We start from the raw sequence: 6,529 nt of genomic DNA on the forward strand, positions 1-6,529 counted from the left end.
AATGTATTATATTGTTTCATGAGTATATGCTGTTTTTGTTAATTGGATGTTGTGGGTGTCTATTTTCACAGAGGAACTGTGGGCATTAACCCAGAAACTGGATCAAAGGTGGGTGCTGGAAAGCGAGACAAGAAAATGCGTGGAATAAACCCACATGTATGCACTCTGCTTCGAAAGCTGATGGACTTTGAATTGCTTGCAGTTTAATGTATTGGCAATTTAAAGGTAACATTTCTGACCATTTATTTTGTGTTAGTTTGTTTCAAGTTTATGACTGAAGTTCAGTCACAGTCTAGGGATGTGTCCCTTTAATTCTCTGTATGGCCGATAATTCATTGATGCTGCTCTCAGTGGTTCTTGATACCAGAAGGAAGTCCTTTTCTCTCTCTCTCTCTCTCTCTCTCTCTCTCTCTCTCTCTTTTTTTTTCTTTGTCCTATTTGCAAAGTTTAAGCATACCTTCATTTATTGTGAAATCTCGACCCTCATTTCTTTTATTTATTTGACTGGTGAGCATGTTTTGGAAAGTGCTTATTGCTGTTAATTGTGGCTTTATTGTACAATAAATACATTTGGTTACATTATGATAAACTGTGGGAAGTTATTTTGATGTAAGTGTTATTGTTCACATGACACATTAAATTGACAAAAAGGGAAAGACTAATGCAGAATGTGAGTACTGAATTTACAGCGAAAGTAGGTTTATATAAATGTACTATATTACATCACAAAAAAAAAAAAAAACTGACCTGTGGTTATTTTAGTGAAGTGAATTGAATTTCACAGCAAATGCTCTAATTTACTGTAAAATGTACAACAGTATCTCAGTCACATATTTATAGTAAATATACATTATTTCTACTGTAAATTTACAGTGACATCTGTAACAACATGGGGTAATTTTACAGTATATATACAGCAGTAAAGTTGCCAGTAAGTTACTGTATATTTTACAGCATTTTTTCTCCACAGTGTATGTCATGTTTTCAAATGAGTGTAACCAAGGTTATAATACATTTTCATGCCTATTTATTCATAGTTATATTTTTAGAAAATTATGTATGAAATATTGATTTTACTTTGGATTGTTTCAATTTATTTAACATGCTAATTTAATGTGTGTTTAATGTTTATTGTTTGATCAGGGATTAAACTATACTCAGACAGGTCCCACAAGTTGTTCCACATGTCAGCCAACAGGGCTGAAATACAACACATACTGTATAATATTTAGTTTGACCTCCTAAGGTGGAAAAACAGCATTTCCTGAACTTGGTGAATAAATAAATAAATAAAGTTGTACAGGGAAAATTCACAACAAATGTGTGTAATAGTGTATGTATTGTAAAATATGGATTGTAACAGAATTAGCTAAAAGCTAAATTTAAACTGTTGTCCCTGGGTGTAGGACACAGTCCTGCCCAAGAAGCCATTGCTTTTAAAACATGTAAAAGTTTAATAAAGATGACCCTATACACACATAAACACATAAAGAAATAAATAATGAATTTGAATATGACTTAAAATTTTACTACTTTTTACCCAGTTCATGGAAAGTATTTTAACTATGTATGAAAAGATAGAATGCAATGAAATGCAATGCGTATCATACATGCGTATTATCATGAATGGCCTTTTTAATTCATTATACATACAGAAATTATTATTTTTTTCTCCTTAATTTGGAATGCCTAATTCCCACTCGTGGTGGCATGGTTACTCACCTCAATCTGGGAGGCGGAGGACAAGTTTCAATTGCCTCCACTTTTGAGACAGTCAAACCGCGCATCTTATCACGTGGCTCGCTGTGCATGATCTGCGGAGACTCACAGCATGTGGAGGCTCATGCTACTCTACGCGATCCACACACAACTTACCACGTGCCCCATTGAGAGCAAGAACCACTAATCGCGACCACAAGGAGGTTACCCCATGTGACTCTACCCTCACTAGCAACCGGGCCAATTTGGTTGCTTAGGAGACCAGGCTGGAGTCACTCAGCACGCCCTGGATTCGAACTCGTGACTCCAGGGGTAGTAGTCAGCGTCAATACTCGCTGAGCTACCCAGGCCCCCATACAAACAAAAATTAAGTAATTTATTACTAAACTGTCTTTGGAGATAAGGCTACAATATGCACAAACATAAAATATGCCATTACAGTCATATAATATGTACGTACATAAGGAGAAATGAAATAACCATGAAAAGCCATTCTGGAAGATTTCATCAATTTGTCAACAATAACATAATTAGTTCTGATTGATTACTGAGGAGTACACAAACTCGTCTGAAAAAATGGATCATGATAGGCAAAAGGTAATCAGAGCTACAGTATGTTGTGTGTGTGTGTGTGTGTGTGTGTGTGTGTGTGTGTGTGTGTGTGTGTGTGTGTGTGTGCGTGTGTGTGCATAAAGAGGGTGGAATTGCCACTTACTCCTCTCACAGAATGTGACAGGCTGTTTGTCAAGCAAATTATAATGAGGAAGTATGCAGAAGAGCAATGCATTCAACAAAACCTTTTCACAGAGTGACTAAAGTGCTTTGGACTGAGAGGATGAAAACGAGAAGAAAAGAAAAAAAGATGGGGGAGAGTAGGAAATAGAGAGTGAAAAGGACAGAGTATGAAAAAAACAAAGCTGGCTAGTCTGTGCAGGTTAAAGTTGAGTAAACCGCTGGCCAATATTCACAGGATGTCATTGACTAAATGTATAAATGCGCATATTTGTGCATACAACTTGTGTATAAAATCATACAAATGATCATTCATCGGCAAGTTAACGCTTGCATATTTCTAAAAGACAAAATTTAGAATGAACTCAAACCAAACATCCGCAAAAATCACAAACTAATGGTGGCCTTAGAAACATAGAACGTTAAAATGATAATGATGATGATGATTTATTTTGTATTTTTTATTATTATTATTAGATGAATTATGTATATTGCAATAATAACTATGATCAAACTAATATAAGTTTCGGTAACTGGTAGAGAATGGTGCTAGCAATGGCAAGATCATGGATTCGATTCCCAGGGAACACAGTCACTTTGGACAAAAGTATCTGCTCAATCAGCGGTTCCCAAATTGGGTGCCGCCAGGACTGGCAAGGGATGCTGCAAAATTTGTGCTCAGTTTAATATTTTAATAGCCACCAGTTAAAAGTACCAGCAGTACTGAGTACAGACTCAATTCCATACCAGCGTGCTGTTTGTCTACATCCGGAAGCTTTTTAAACGCTCACATGTGCTTATGTGTGCATGCTCTCTATAGAGCGCATGTTTCTCGTGGTGAATGCAGCAGCGTGAGAGAACATTTAAATTTGCTTCTTGACGTGATATGAATGTAAATACAGCGTTAAAGTATTATGGGAGTGTTAGCAGTTGGGACAATAATGTATTGCGTGATGTAGACAGGACAAAAATCTCAAAATATCCGATTTTTGCGATGTGTAAATGCAGCCTAAAATATGTGCTGCAGATGTTCCAAGCCTATCATTAACATTAATCAAACAACAATATTGACAAGAACAAGAGAAAAGCACTCACCGTCCTTGGATGGATAACTTCAGAAGTTTTAAGCCCAATAAATTTCAATAACAGGTCTGCTTTTCAGTCAAACTCTGACTGTATTCAGAGCTGGCCCTGCCTAATAAGCGACATATGTGGCTGCATAGGGCCCCTGCTGCATAGGGGCAGCGACTGGGGGACTGGCCAGGGTTGAAGGAAAGCTGAACACAGAAAAATACAGCGATATCCTTAATGAAAATCTGTTCCAGAGTGCTCAGGACCTCAGACTGGGATGAAGGTTCACCTTCTAACAGGACAATGGCCTAAGCATAGAGCCAAGAGAATGCAAGAGTGGCTTAGGGACAGCTCTGTAAATGTCCTTGTGTGGCCCAGCCAGAGCCGGGACTTGAACCCAATCAAACATCTTTGGAGAGAACTGAAAATGGCTGTCCACTGACGGTCCCCATCCAACCTGACAGAGCTTGAGAGGATCTGTAGAGAAGAATGGCAGAAAATCCCCAAATCCAGGTGTGTAAAGCTTTTCACATTCCTAACCAAAAAGACTTGAGGCTGGAATCACTGCCAAAGGTGCTTCAACTAAGTACTGGGTTAAGGGTCTGAATACCTATTTCAATGTGATAGATTATTTTAAGCATTTTAGAATAAGGCTGCAACATAACAAAATGTGAAAAAAATGAAGGGGTCTAAATGCTTTCTGAATTCACTATGCAGTTGAAGTCAGAAGTTTACATACACCTTAGCTAAATACAGTTAAACTCAGTTTTGCCCACACATTTTCTATCAAACTGAGGTCAGGGCTTTGTGTTGGCCACTCCAATACCTTGAATTTGTTGTCCTTAAGCCATTTTGCCACAACTTTGGAGGTATGCTTGGGGTCATTGTCCATTTGGAAGACCCATTTGTGACCGAGCTTTAACTTCATGGCTAATGTCTTGAGATGTTGCTTCAATATATCCACATAATTTTCCTTCCTCATGATGCCATTTATTCTGTGAAGTGCACCAGTCCCTCCTGCAGCAAAACACCCCCACAACATGATGTTGCCACCCCCATGCTTCATGGTTGGGATGGTGTTCTTCGGCTTCACCCTTTTTACTTCAAACATAACGATGGTCATTATGGCCAAACAGTTACATTTTTGTGTCATCAAACCAGAGGACATTTCTTCAAAAAGTAAGATTGTTGTCCCCATGTGCACTAGCAAATTGTAGTCTGGCTTTTTTATGGCGGTTTTGGAGCAATGACTCCTTCCTTGCTAAGCAGCCTTTCAGGTTATGTCGATATAGGACTTGTTTTACTGTGGATATAGATACTTGTCTACCTGTTTCCTCCAGCATCATCACAAGGTCCTTTGCTGTTGTTCTGGGATTGATTTGCACTTTTCGCACCAAACTACGTTCATCTCTAGGAGACAGAATGCGTCTCCTTCCTGAGCGGTATGATGGCTGTGTGGTCCCATGGTGTTTATATTTGTGTACTATTGTTTTTACAGATGAACTTGTCAGGCATTTGGAAATTGCTCTCAAGGATGAACCAGACTTGTGGAAGTCCACAATTTTATTTTATTTTTTTCTGAGGTCTTGGCTGATTTAATTTTATTTTCCCACGATGACAAGCAAAGAGGCACTGAGTTTGAAGGTAGTCCTTAAAATACACCCACAGGTACACCTCCAATTCAGTACACCTCCTATCAGAAGCTAATTAGCTAATTGCCTAAAGGATTGACATTATTTTCTGGAATTTTCCAAGCTGCTTAAAGGCACAGTTAACTTAGTGTATGTAAACGTCTGACCCAATAGAATTGTGATATAGTCAATTAAAAGTGAAACAGTCTGTCTGTAAACAACTGTTGGAAAAATTACTTGTGTCAGGCACAAAGTAGATGTCCTAAATGACTTGCCAAAACTATAGTTTGCTAATATTAAATCTGTGGAGTGGTTAAAAAATGAGTTTTAATGACTTCAACATAAGTGTATGTAAATGCAACTGTATTATATATATATATATATATATATATATATATATATATATATATATATATATACACACACACACAACAATTAGTTCCAGTCCTCTAATCTGATTGGACGAGAGACGTTCCATGAGCACTGATGGTCTGACACCATCAGCACTCGGACGCTGTGTGTATCATCACTCCAATTGTGTTCGTGCCATTCTAAACTAAAGTGTAAGAGCAGTGCAGATGTGTTAAGACCTAATGTTTGTCTTTTTTTGACATTACATATGTTAGCCAGCAGGTGGTGGCAAAAGATCATTTTTGTGTGTAATATGAGCCAGTTGGTGACGTGAAGTGAATCCGCGTCAGCCACTGTTTACATACAACAGTGCTCCGTGATCGCTACTACAATACTAAAGCTAGGAAATAGCTTTAAACGGCTTTAAACAAACAACTTCAGCATTACGGCTCATCACAGCTGAGAGACACAACAGACTGATTAATTACACAAACTCAAGGTGCTTACCTCTTACCGGAGTTTCCACATTGGATACATACTGTTTAAAATGGCAGAGGACATTGCGGTTTCTTAGTGAAAGACTTTTGTACACCGGCTACCGCGAAATAGAGAGGAATACCCCCGCTTGGACGCTATTTTACCACTGAGAAAGCTGATCTTCAGAAAGCTGACAGCATCTCTTCTTGGGAGTGGCAACAAGTGATCGCACACGCTCCGTCTCTCTCTCTCTCGCTCTCTCTCTCTCTCTCTCTCTCTCTCTCTCTCACACACACATACACACACACACACACACACACACACTCTCTCTCTCTCTCTCTCTCTCTCTCACACACACACATCAATCCATCCTTGTTTATCCAATAACTTGTTAGAAACAGCACAAGCTGTGACACTATTTCTGAAGTGAAATTTATGAATTACTAACGGACGTTTGGACGCATCATTTGGTTTGAACCAGCATCGGCAGATTCTGATCCGTCGCATAATAAAGTAGATCCATGCACAAATGCGTTTTTATGACTGTA

The 6,529-nt window shown here is 38.5% G+C and overlaps 1 protein-coding gene across 3 annotated transcripts in view; it reads right to left on the minus strand.

The window, feature by feature from the left end:
* The window catches only part of LOC127444566 (catenin alpha-2), a 784,313-nt gene that overhangs the window by 536,807 nt on the left and 240,977 nt on the right, over positions 1-6,529 (minus strand). The gene's annotated exons all lie outside the window — the stretch shown is intronic.

Source organism: Myxocyprinus asiaticus, chromosome 8, assembly GCF_019703515.2.
Source record: "Myxocyprinus asiaticus isolate MX2 ecotype Aquarium Trade chromosome 8, UBuf_Myxa_2, whole genome shotgun sequence".
Lineage (NCBI taxonomy): Eukaryota > Metazoa > Chordata > Actinopteri > Cypriniformes > Catostomidae > Myxocyprinus > Myxocyprinus asiaticus.